This window comes from Scatophagus argus, chromosome 14, assembly GCF_020382885.2.
Source record: "Scatophagus argus isolate fScaArg1 chromosome 14, fScaArg1.pri, whole genome shotgun sequence".
Lineage (NCBI taxonomy): Eukaryota > Metazoa > Chordata > Actinopteri > Scatophagidae > Scatophagus > Scatophagus argus.
In genome coordinates, this window is record NC_058506.1 from 15,862,780 (window position 1) to 15,876,066 (window position 13,287).

At 41.1% G+C, this 13,287-nt stretch overlaps 1 long non-coding RNA gene across 1 annotated transcript in view; it reads left to right on the forward strand.

Annotated features, from left to right (window-relative positions):
* Nucleotides 1–1,805: 1,805 nt before the first annotated feature.
* LOC124071128 overlaps nucleotides 1,806–13,287 on the forward strand; it is a 42,410-nt gene continuing 30,928 nt past the window's right edge. Inside the window, exons 1-2 of the long non-coding RNA XR_006845290.1 lie at nucleotides 1,806–1,986; nucleotides 3,122–3,201. This is a non-coding gene — a long non-coding RNA (uncharacterized LOC124071128). The remainder of the gene's footprint in view (nucleotides 1,987–3,121; nucleotides 3,202–13,287) is intronic.

Genomic DNA, 13,287 nt, shown 5'->3' on the forward strand with positions numbered 1-13,287 from the left:
GTTTTTTTCCCCCCACTGTTTGTCTACATTTGTTTGTCTCTCGTTTGACTGACTGACGGGGACTGATTGTTTATTCATGCAAAAACACAGCTGAGCATTTACTTGCAGAATGCATTAGCCTGTGTGTGTTTGTCACTGTGTACGTATTCACAAGAGGTGGGTAAACATACGCCTCTTTTATTTACAATTTGACATTAATTGTGATGCTGATTTGGTCTGACAGGGGCAGACATGCACACAAACACACACATAAACATGTACCAACAGCTGCATGAACATGCTACTTACAAGCCATTTGTGTCTGCTCTAGAAAACAATTAACCTTGAGCAGAACGAATTGAATTTGGACACAGAGTATTGAACATTGCATTCAGAGTAGGTGGTTCCTGCTGTTGCTCATTAGTGATGTGCAATACGTGATGTACAGATATGGAAGTGTGCCACATGTTTGCATAAACATGAAGGTTTGTATTGTTCAAGAAAATTGGCTGCGCTTCTATACTCATGCAGTGTTTATGTAGGAGTCACATGATGATGGATGGCCTCCTTCAGTGTTTTTTTTGTTACAGATGAATATATATTGTGCAATGGCTATACCTGCGTTTTATTATTTGCAATTTAAAACAAACTATATGAATTTTTGTTCAATGTTGGTCATCAAATGATTCAATAAATTGCTGAATAATTTTAACCGAACGGCAATGTGCGATGGCGTCTGATTAATGAAAGTGGAGTCTGGATGGAGGATGAACGGGTGGAGTACTCGGGCATATGAAACAGAAGGACGGGGGCTTTTCACTGTCTTAAAGCTTTATGAGGGCCCCATGATGTCACTGAAGAAAAAGGTCAGAGAAACAAACAGGAAATAGGAGGGAAATGTGAGAATCAGGGACAAAGAACTGCATGATTGTCACAGACAAGTAATACAGAGTTGAACTTGTCCAGACACTTTGGCAGAAAATACGTCATCATGTCTCTACAGTGCAGCTGCGTATTTGCAAGAAACTGGCAATGCAATACGTAATATTGGGGTTTCGAGTCAAAATGGCGAAACACATTATGGTATATTCTTCAGCAGGCTTGTGCTTTTTGTGATTATGCTTTAACTTCCTCCCGTTTGAGTTAATGTTGTTCCCGTGTGGAGTGGTAGAGTCAAATGGCAGAAGATGGGTAACAACACTGCCATCTAGTGGTCTGGGGTTTAAACACAACATAAAATTAACCACTGCCACAAAATGTTTGCATGTAAACTGTAGCAAAAGATTGGAACACAGCCACAGAAATAATTTTTGTGCTCTTTATAGATTTTTGTTGCCCGCAAGCCAGCTAGCTCTGGTAGCCTGTCAGTCTAAATACAAGGAAAGCACAGGTTATATCAGTCATATACATTTTCTAATAAAACAGACTAATAAGATAAATCTACAGTCACTGTTCTGGTTTCAAATGAGCTGCATTATCAGTCAGTATGATTCTTATGGATCAAGTATGTTATATCTCACATACTTATGAGGTCATAATTAATGAATGCAAGAAGTCCTTTGCATTTTTGGGGTATACAACTAACAGGTTTGGTGGGATTCATGTATGATCTGTTACATTTTGAGCTGTTATTAAATTATTTGGCACACATTAGTTGCTACCACTGCACTGTATGCGTGTGGCTATGTATGTGTCATTTGAGTGATCTGTTTGTGTTTTTGGAACTTGGATAACCTTTAAATTTCCTCCTTCATCAAAACTAAACAGCTGACATAATGAGGGGGAAGAACATGTGTTTAATCACAGTTTCGACTCATCCTCATCCTGGTCAGTGTGGTATTTCCATTTCTCTGCTACGTTCCTCCCACAGACTTAATTGACCACAGGTGTGTGAATGAGGTTCCTAATTGCGTTGACCCTGAAACTGACCTGCAACCTGTCTGTGGTGTGTCGTTGTTTTCCACCTTGTTCACGCTGGAATGTGTCTGCATCTGAACTGGAAAGAAAGTAAGTGGGTACAAACATAAGAAAATAGGTTGGGCAATGAATAACACTATAATCTTTCAATCTCACATGTAAATTACCTAAACAATTGCATTCAGCAGGGAATACATCTAGACTAAATCACTCAAATCACAGCAGGTCTTTGGAATTCAGCATTAATTGTAAATTTATTTTTAGAGGACTTAAAGAACTGTTTTCCCAGCCCCCCTCCAAGAAGCTTAGTCCCTTCCAAATAGTGGATAAAATCTGCAGCCGACTGCCTACTCTTGTTCTTTTTCTGCAAACACGTGGATTAGACATCAGTGAATGTGTAGGATTGGATCAACATTCAGCTGCATTTGTGACTTCACTTCTCTCAACTCATTACCATTTGTTGACTGTTCAGGTAATTATTTCTCAATGCAAAGAAAAAAACAAGTGTGAAGGACAGCATAACATATAATTGCCTCAATGTTATAGCCATTAACATCAGATTAAATCACTAGAACTGCTGCATTATCGATAGTTGTGTGAAATTGATTTTCTTTTGTTTGCTGGCTTAAGGCAACGATGTTGGCATGTGTTAGGATAAACCCTGACACTGAAAATAACATCTATTGATTGCTTTCAGTTTTCAGTGATCAGCAGTAATTACTGAGTTATGGTAAATGATTAGGTTTCTAAGAAAGGCAATCAGTTTGGCCAAATTACTATCATGATTGTCAAGAGGGAAATACATGTGCTGTGTTGCTAAGAAATCATGTTTTTGTCTTGTAACTATACAGTCTTCACATTTCCAAGCACGATGACTTGTTCATACTGACAGATAAACTACAAAAGAGCAGACTGCAATTCTGTAGTTCAGTGTATTTACATTCTGCAATTGCAACTTTACAAGTTAGTTTTCACTGTTAGTGGAATTTCTTGCACACATCAGGAATTTGCAGGAAAGGATGCGTGTGTGATCCAGCGTGTAGATGCTGGCTCAGTATTATCAGGTCTATTTACTGGCTACGCTTTCATTATCAGCAGGTAGCCTATAATACGTGCAACCTTTTATTGTAACAAAATAAGAAATTTATTTGTCAAAGATTAGCACAAAGTAATACAAAGCCTTTCAAACCATTTTTGCTCATCAAGTACATTTTAAATATTGCAGTGAGTACTGGAACCAGAAGGAGGAGCCACACAGATGAAGAGTTGCAGGTAACAGCCATACACCTCCGACTCCTCAACAAGGTAACCAACTCCTGATGCTGTCTTCTGCTGTCGTGTGGAAAAACTATATGAGTTATTATTAACTGACTGATCATTTACTCTCATTAAAACAGTTAGTCAACCGTTGTACTTCTGACAAAGCATCTGGTCAAGGAAGGAGGGTTTGCTGAAGTAAAAGACCAATCGTAGTGATAACCTGGAGGCAATTGATCAATTATTATATCTTTAACAAATGGTTAAACATTGACTTTTGACTGAGATTGATCTGAAGAAACAAAAAACAAAAACAGGAGCGTTCATATCTGAGCTGCCCAGTTGAGCTAAAGCCTGAATGAATCAGGGTGAGCTGGCCTGCGGCCCACATTATATGCCTACGCAGTATTCTGAAGCGAGAAGTATGGAGGTCAGAGATATATTGTTCACATTGTAATATAGATTCATTTGAGAAGTCATTTTTTAGGTACATCTCAAATAAAGTAATACAACGAATTAAATATATGAAAAATTAAGGTACTTCATCACACTGACACATTAATCCTCTAAATTTAATTTTCCCTTGCAGCAGTCCTGCCCACTGATTCTCTCACACGTTGAGGCATACGTTTCCTTATTCCTGCAATGGCCTAAAACAACATGAGATAATGTCATAATGCCCAGCCTGCACAGTTACACTAAGCACTTCTCTCAGCTGAGGAAGGGATTTTCAAAGTGTGAAACATGGACTAAGGGAGAGGCAGAATTCTCTCACAATGTATGCCAAACCCAACCTGCCAGCATAGACACAGGTGGTGCGCAGTGACAACACACACAACCCAACCTCTAAACTGCTGGCATCATGGTGTAACAGCTGTGCCAGGAGACAGATACAACCCAACCAGCATTATAACCAGTGCCTGAGAGAGCGTTGCATAGCTTAAGTGAAGAAACAGGAGTATCAAGCCTCTCCTCTTTCCTCCTCTCCTCTCTTCTCCTCTCCATCCACCTACATGAAAATGCAGTAGAAAATTACAGATGAAGTGTCTGGATGGTCATTGATTGAATTGTGTGAATGACTCTTATGTTAAAGGATCTAGCATGTGTTACTTGGAGCAAACAGTGCTGTTTTATGCCACAACCATCAGTCAAAATTTTAATAATTGATCTTTCCATCCATCTGGCGTTCCATCACATTCGCAGGTCACAGCAGCCCATACTCATATGAATGAATTACCCTGGGGCCAAACCACAGGAGCTGGTTTCTACTGTATTATGGTCTCTGGAGTGGACTTGACTTCTGTGCACGTTCACAGATGTAAACATGTCCAACACTGTTCGCTTTGGACATCTGTGGACTTGTGAGTTTGCAGAAGGAAGTTTTTCTTTCATATATTATTGGGTTGAACATCATTCTTATCACCAGGCTCTACGAGCTGAGAATTTCCAGGTTAACAGACAGACAGACCTTACTTACACACTGCTTCAATATGCTCTGACAGTGTGGGGATGAGAAAGTCCAAAGACTCTTTGCAGGAAAGCCCAGAAGTGAATTAGAAAGAGCACTGTATTTTTGTATGTGTGTGTTCTGCACATTTCGAATGGATAATCATAGTATATTTTTATATTTTTCTTTTGCTACAGCTTCACTGTGATGTGGCCAATGTTCTGCCAAAAACCTATGTTTGTTCCAAGCAACAACCCAGTTGTGTCCATAAAAACTTTTCAAACCCCTTGTGGAGCACAATCCACTGCTTCTCTATCCATCTGTATGCTCAGTATGTTCTAAACCAGTATAAATACACCGCTTTTGCTTGTTGCTTGTGTGTGCCTTCTATTCCCAACTCCCATTTATGTCTTTCAGCCTTAGTTCTGAACAGCACCTGCTGCTGAGAAATGGTGTCAGTGACAAATAGTTAGCATGCTGTTTGTAAGTGGCCAGAAGAACAACAGTGGCATACTAATATTTCTTTTTGGCTGTCGCTCAGTTCTTGACTAACTTTTTTTTTTTTTTTATTTTGGCATTTGTGCTTCTTTTAGATAGAGACCACTGGAGAAAGACAGGAAAGGCAAGAGAGAGACAGAGAGGGAGAGCGAGAGAGAATAACCTGTAGTAAAGCTGTTGTGGTAAGGACTCAGCCTTAATATGTGTGCTCTACCAAGTGAGCTACCCGGGGCTCCCCTCGTCTTTTAGGGTGCTTTCCCTGCATGTCTTCTTCCTGACGTACAACACCTGACTTTATCCAGCACCTCTCTGTTCTTCTTTCTCCCTTGTATCTGAGCCTGAGACTTGGGCTCCTCGTCTAATCTTTCTCTTCCCACCACTCTCCACTGCAACAGAGGCGAGTCATGCTCTCTGCTATGCGCTGTGCCTGTGGGGAGTCTCGTCAGTCACCAGGACCTCAGCCACCTCCTGACAAGGTCACTGAGGTCTGCCACTCTGAGATTGAAACGGCTCCATCCATCCAGAGACTTCGCCCTCTGGGTAGCCATTATCATAGCAGATCGCTATGCCAAAAAGCTTAAATGGATATGTAGTGCACAGGCTGTGACCTTCCAACAGACTGCTGTCATTTTCAGGTCTCTCTGTCTTGTGAGACGGCAATGGTTGGTGGTTCCCCTCTTTAAGGTGGAATGATGGTGTTTTCGGTAGGCGAAAAGTTGATATAGTCATGTTTGTCCACAGTTTTAGTGTGTGGGTAAAAACAAAGGGTCGCCTGATAAACGTGTTCCTTTTCTGCCAGTTCTCACATCGTTTCAGCTGGTTTTGTTTTTTTGTTTTGTTTTTCAGTGTTTCCGTGTGTTTGTTGTACGTGTGTGTTTGTGCCATTGGTTTGAGCCAGGCCAACAGCAGGGATGGGCAGGCAGCCTGTTTAAGGTCTCAGCGCCCAAAGGTTTCACACAAACACAGCTGTCAAAACTGGCACACAACCCTCATTAGTGCTTATTGGTGCACACACGTTTGCTTGTGTGAGCGACTCATGGTCCACAGTGCCATGAAGAAATCAGTCTGGATGCAGGTCCTTGGATTACTCAAGCTTTTATCCATCCTTCCATTATTACTGTCATGAGGTTAGAAATGAAGCATTTTTTTCTTTGTGAACTAGAAGGAGAAAAATGTCCCAGACACTACAGTACCACTTCACTGCAATTCATCCTCACCTCATAAACAGCTATGGACATGTACTTATCACCACCCACTTTTCACAGCTGTTTTACGCTGTGTGTTTTCGAAGAGGACAAAGAAGGATAAGAAGTGATCGCAGCACTTGATAACAGTGAAAATGCTGCCCATCAGTCGGGCTGAAAAACATGTGGTTTAGTCTTTCATGCTAGATATGTGATGTTAACAAGTATAACAATCTCTCTTGCAGCCATAAAGTAACCCAACGTAGAATTCGTGTAAAAGTCAGTGTAAAGACCCACTTCATTCTTTGATTAGTTTAATAATGTGTGGCAAGAAAACGTTTAGAGGGTTAACTCTGTGTCACCAATTGTATTTTGTTTTTGTTCTTGTACTTGCTTGGACCTTTTCATGGCAAAGATATTTGCTTGTGTTTTAAGGGTAAAGGAAGGAAATTCCCAAATTTAGCAGTTGCAGCTTACAGCTAACATTTCCACCATATGTGTACGTTTGGTCATTCTTTGCATTCATAACGCAGGTGTTTAGGTGTTCAGACTCATAAGGAGGTGGCACAGGGTAAAAATCAGATGTCACGATACTCCAGCGAATACCGAAACACTTCAGGCATTGCCCACGAAGCACAGAATAAAAGCCTGCAAGCAGTTGTCAGTCCTTCACTAACCACAAATCTGAAATAAAATTTCTCATTTGTGTTTTAGAACAGCAGGAAAAACACCACTACAGCCAGATCCTACAGTTTTAGGAAATACTACTGGACAGTTTTTTCAGTGTGTTGAGTACTGCAGGAAATAAAATTCCATGACCAGGCAACAGTTGTTTCATCCTTAACAAGCATTTTATGAACAAATGCAAGCATCAGTTTTAACCCATCTTATCCAATGAACTGGAACAGAGTGATTTCTGACACCAAGGGGATATTCATATAGTATCTGCTGTGTTTCATCACATGTGAACTGTTGGAACTGACACGAACTATCAATCATTGACTATTTTATTTTCACTAACTTCTTGGCTTCTCTGCCTGCCTTCTGTTCTCCCTTTCTTTTTCACCAATGCTTGTTCTGCATTTAGACAGCACTAGATCTGAATTGATGAGAGCAAGAGAGGGAGAGTTTATGTGTGTTTGTCTTCCCTAGAGCAACTCAGGGCCTCGTGGGTTCAGGGACATGAGTATGGGAAGATTGGGGGAATCTAATGAGAGTGTGAGGATAGTTTGAGTTTGTCTATGAACACTGTCAGGAGGCTTGCCGAGGCACAGGCAGCATGTGCCCGGAGGGTAAGGAGGACTGGGATGTATTTGTTTGGAGATGAAGAAACACGCACATCCGCACAAACGCACACACACACGTATGCGCACAAACACACACACACACAATGCGTCTAATTGGCAGAAGACAGCTGCTGCCAACCAGAAAACTGATGTGAACGTACTCATCGTGCTTTGGCCTGCAGGCAGCCACGCCACACTTAACAATTTACCCTCATTGTAATGAGCGCAAATGTGAGGCGAATTCATTTCCTGTCTAAAACGTTTTATTTTCAAGCCATATAGCAGCGCAAGGGCTAACAACCTCTGCTTGTCATAATCTTCTCATCATAGTTGTGCAATATTGTCTTTTGCTATAATGCACAGATTCATTAGGCTTCTATCAAGAGAGACTTTGTTCCCGAGCAGAGTGGAGAGAGATCATAGTTTACTGTTATGGTTCTCTCATTTCCACAAAATTGGCAAGTTGTTTCAGAAGCATACATGCTAGAACAGTTCATGCACATTGCCAGCAAAGGTATCTCCTGCATGCTCGCGGACCTCAGTAGCCAGAGATTTTAATTGGATTAAATGTTTCATTATTTCAGCACATATTCAGAGCAGCACAACTACTCTCAGTTATTATTCAAATGCGAAATTTAGTTTCAAGGTAAAAAGTTACACTGAAATGACAACACCTCAGTTGGTGTTACTGGAAGGACAGAAGCACGTGATTGGTCAGACAGACAAGACGAGACGAGACTAAATGAGGCTGTCACTTAAGAGTAGAAATTTTTGGGACCTCGGATAGGCTTTAAATTGCCACCGTTGCGTGTTTGTTCTGTTTATGTATGATTCAATCCTCCCTTTTTCTTTTTTCTCATCAGTGTAGAAGACTGATTATGTTAAAGATTTCTGCAGTTACTTAAATTTCTTTTTTTTTTTTTGTAATTATCTTTTTATTTGGAAAAAGACCACAATTAAACTTACAGCTTTTCGACATTTTACATAGCACACTCTGCCCATTTTCCTTGTTTTAGTCCTATACATATGTAATAAAAAGAAAATTTAAAAAGAAAGAAAGAAAAAAGAAAAAGAAAACATCCAGATGTCGCAGTTTTCCAGTGTCAAGACTCAGTCCTTAAATGCCTTACAGTCCGTATAATTAAGATGACACTGCTCATCCGTATTCACCCACTTATTTCAAAAAACAGTAACTATATACAATTGAACTGAAGGGAGTTTACATTATTACATTCTTCTCAACTATAGAGGGAAAGTTGTTAAAACCGGGTGTTATACAAAGTTATACAAAATCTGTTCTCGTTGGGGTTACAAAATCAATCCATTTTTGCCAAATTTGGTAGAATTTATCTTTTTGAGCCCTCAGAGAGTAAGTCAATTTTTCCATCTTAAATATTTCTAAGGTTACCCCATACCAATCGTGTATGGTAGGCGGAGTTGTAGTTCGCCACCTTCTGGTGATTGATTTTTTACTCGCCGCCAAAAGGGCCTGGAGTAGCTTTATATCCCTCCTCTGTTTCAAACACACTATATGGCCCAAATAAAGTGACTCTATGTCCATGGGTAGATAAATTTTGAATACTGTGCACAATATTTTATAGATACCCTTCCAATATGAACTCAGCTTAGGACATTCCCAGAATATGTGTGAGTGGTTTGCCTCCCTTGACCCACACTGTCTCCAACAGATTGAACCTTCATTATTGTATCTTTCCTGGTGGGGGGTCTTAAAAAGTTACTTAAATTTCATACACAAAAACTGAATGCTCCAACACTGTTTGATTTGCTTTATTTATCTGGATTTCAGCCAGTGACCTTGACCAAGGTTAGTTACCTCCACTGCCACTTTTACAGAATTTCATGTGAGTTTGAGTTAATCCTTCTTTTTATTAGTGAGCAGGTACTGCAGTGACAGCCTGAAAATTTCCAAATTTCACCGTCATACTTTATGCATCGCTCTGTCTATCATTGCCGTGTGCTGCAGCAGGGCTGTACTATGCGTCCTTGAAAAAACAAAAACAAACAAACAAACAAAAAAAAAAACAACAACACAGAAGTGAAAATAAATAAAATCCCACCTAAACATAATGCAGTTACAGCCCAGTCATAATCTTGGAAGACAAAAATTATTAAAAACATCTGCCATTCAGTCATGTATTGGTAGAGCTGTGAGAGGGTTTGTGTGGAAGGATCCCAGAGCAGAGAAAGATGTGAGTGAAGGATGCTGAGGAGACAGATGGCCCGGTTGTTTACCGAACTCAGCAATAAGTGTCATAACTAAGTAACTCATTACAATGATCCCTTCACTGATTCGAAATAAACTCTCACTCATGCAAGACACGTAAGCTGCTTCAGACAGCGTCCCCCTCCCCACCCCCACCCTCTCGTCTCCTGGCAGTTTCCCCTTTGCCCAGTAGATGGAAGCAAAGTCACACAGACCAATAAATAAATAAATAAATAAATAGAAAAATGTTGGGTGTGAGTTTCTCCAGATGGTGAGTGGCAAGCAGGAGCTCCTCTGCTCTTCTTTTCCCAAGCAGGCAGACAGGTCCTTTCAACTCTCTTCAATCAAGTTTCCATAAAGGCAGAGAGAGAGAGACCCTAGTGCTCCTTACAGTGGGGGCTTTGCGAGCGTTTCCTTCCTGAGTGACAGATACAGCGGTTTCAGATCCAAGCGACCTGCACCCTGATAAGGAGAGCAGGAGTGGAGAGAAAAATAGCACTGAAGAGTGTGGAAAATGAGAAGGGGGGCGTGTGGTATTGAGATGCTACACATTTGATTACCAGATATATAGTTTACAGGAGGACCCTGAGGGCTGGAAAGCGCAAATGAAATAAAAGCAGATGGTTGACTAAGAGAATCTGCACCTCTTTCTCTCTACCTGCCCTTGATCCAACTTTGAACCTGCAGTTTTTAAGCCTTGGGTGAGTGTAATACTGGCTCACGCTTGTTCTCTCTCCTGCTGCATCGCCTTCTCTAATTAATACCCAGCTATGTGAGCTCAGGATTAGATCAGGCCAGGAAAATCAATGGCTGACAGCACATAAAAAAAGGAGAAGGAGGGCAATAAGCAAGCTGTCACATTTTAATCGGGGTGGGTGAGCACCCGAAGTAATAGCAAAGGTTCCCCTTTGAGGTTGAGCGTATGTCAGTGTGTTTGTGTCCACATGTGTGAGCCAGAGTTGAGGGTAGCTTATAAAGGAAAGCTGTGTGGGAGAGATTGGACCCTGAAGTTCCCACAGAAGGACCAACTGATCCTTGCAAGTCTTTGAGATATGCATGGCTGTACGAGAATGCAACCTCAGCTTCAGACAGTCGTGGGAATGGAAGCTCCCCTGCAGCGTGTTTTCTCAAACTGGCCTCAAATGGAAAACATCACATTCGAATCCCCTCACATGATTTCACCAGGGTGCTGAATCCTGCAAATGAGAATATGTGAAAAGAGAATACAAGGCTGCAGCTTGCTTTAAAAATGTCTTTTTCAAGAAATCCTGCCCTCAACTCTCAGCTCTTGAACTTTAATGAGAAAAACACTGAGGCAGCTCGAGATTCATTATAGCGTTCATCTTGGGGGCATCAGCTAGTGTGATCTTGCATAGATGGCTCTAGTATACAGCAGAACTGTGTTGTATTTAAGTGCTCTGGTTATGCCTCAGCAATAGCTGCAATAAACTGAACAGTGGGAAAATGAATTAAGCTGAACCAGACTGTTATTTCATGATTTTCACGGTCGTTCAGTCAGCACACTGCCTCCCCAGGTTTTTTATGCAGAGACACACTTTAGTAGATCAGGTGCCTAACCTGTTTCCCAGGAGCATAACCACAGGTAAAGCTTTTGCTTCAGTTCACATCTCTGCCCCTGCTTACACCCTTCACCTCAATCCCCCTACTGACTGAGATCCTGCACCTCAGCCGTCCACTCTGCTGCATTTTGAACTACTGTCCCAGCATGAATTCTCCTGTTGCCCATAACAGGAAACAAAACCTTTGTCTCTTTTCTAATGCTCTTAAACAGATGTGTTCTGTGGGTCACTTTCCTCAAACCCTTGAAGAGTTTAACACCTAGTTTGCCTCCACATGGCACCAACAAGGTGGTGTAAATTATGTCTCCTGATTTCTCTCCTGAAGTCTTTTTCTGGTTGGACTAATACACAGAGCGTTTTTTTTTTTCCCAGTGGGTCATGTTTGCTAAGTGTCTGACCTCAACCCTTCAGTATTCTGTACGTGTATATGTACTTCTACTGGAAGGCCTAGCAGAGTATATGCCTGCTGGTGTTGTCAGAGTGACTGCTGAAAGCTGAACTTGACCTACATATCAACCTTCAGCTATGGAAAAACTATTCAGCCTTTCTCTCAGACTGTCTCATCATATTTGGATATGTTATTCAATTCTAATATATATATATATTTCTTACTAAAACTTGCCTTGGACCAATTGACTTTATTTTAGTTTTTACATGCTGTTTGGACAGATTGGAGCTCCTGTTGTTAATCATTTCAATATTAAACCTTTGCCTAGAAATGACATTGACATATATGTGCAAAGACAAAATGAAACATCTTTACCTGAAGTATAAGTTGTTTCTTTGTGTATGTAATCAACTGACTGATTGTTTTACTCATAAACCAGATAGTTCCTACTTGAATTGCAGCCAAAATATGTTCACATGTGTATGACAAAAACAAAGTTAATTAATTTTTTGGTAGTATGTGTTCCTGAAGTATGTGTGACTGAGTGTCCTCTGCTCCTCTTTGCTGCATGTTCATTGCTGCCAGCTCCCTTCCTAAAGGGGAGGCACTGATTTTGCAATTAGCTTGCTAAGCGGTGCCCTTCCATTTACCGTGCGGTTTAATGCGAACCAGTACACGTAGCAAGGCCCACGAGGACACAGTTCCCCAAGGCAGAACGCGCTGCTGGAAAGACAACGGTGCACTTTTGCATCAAAGATTTACATTGATTTTGGAAGGGTTTGCAAAGCAATTGACAGCATATTTAAATGCAAGGAGGCTGCTTACAGAGATGGAAAGTTGAGATCAGGTAGCTGGAAGTGAAAGAAAATGCCCTCCGTTGTAGAGTTTACTGGAATATTACAGACCTCAGAAGCTTTCTGTCGAAAATGGAGCGGAAGAGCTGGATATGATTAGAAGATTAAAAACATCTCCCAGCAGAAGTTGGCAGACCAGTGCTTCTGCTTTCTGATGCCGGAACAGACAAGAAAAGTTGTCTCAGGAAAATGTATTAGGCTTAAGAGATGTCTGAGATTATGGCAGTGCAATGTTGACCTCCACAGTGGCTCATTTTACCAGACATACTGTGACAGTGTAACGTGATGCAACTGCAAGCCCGTACTTACAGACTCCTCTAGCTGCGAACTCCAGTACTACTGCAGATAATTTGTCTACAGTGTGAACGCACAACATTTTTGTGTACTTGTGCATAACTGCCCCAGTTATCTTATAATGCTGTAGAATGGGATGCTGTGTGCATGTGCGTGAATGCAGCATTATGCACGTGCTTCAAGCTGCTGAGTGGACGGTCAGTTCACTGCAGGTCCTGCTCGGCCATTTACCGCTCGGGAGGAGGAGAAGCAGAGAAAAAGACTGAAAGAGGGAGATAGGATGGAATAACACAACAGAATGTAAATTTGCTTTACCACTAGGCTGAACCATGTGACATGATTTTGCAGGCTCTCATTTAAATAAACAAGCAATTGAATT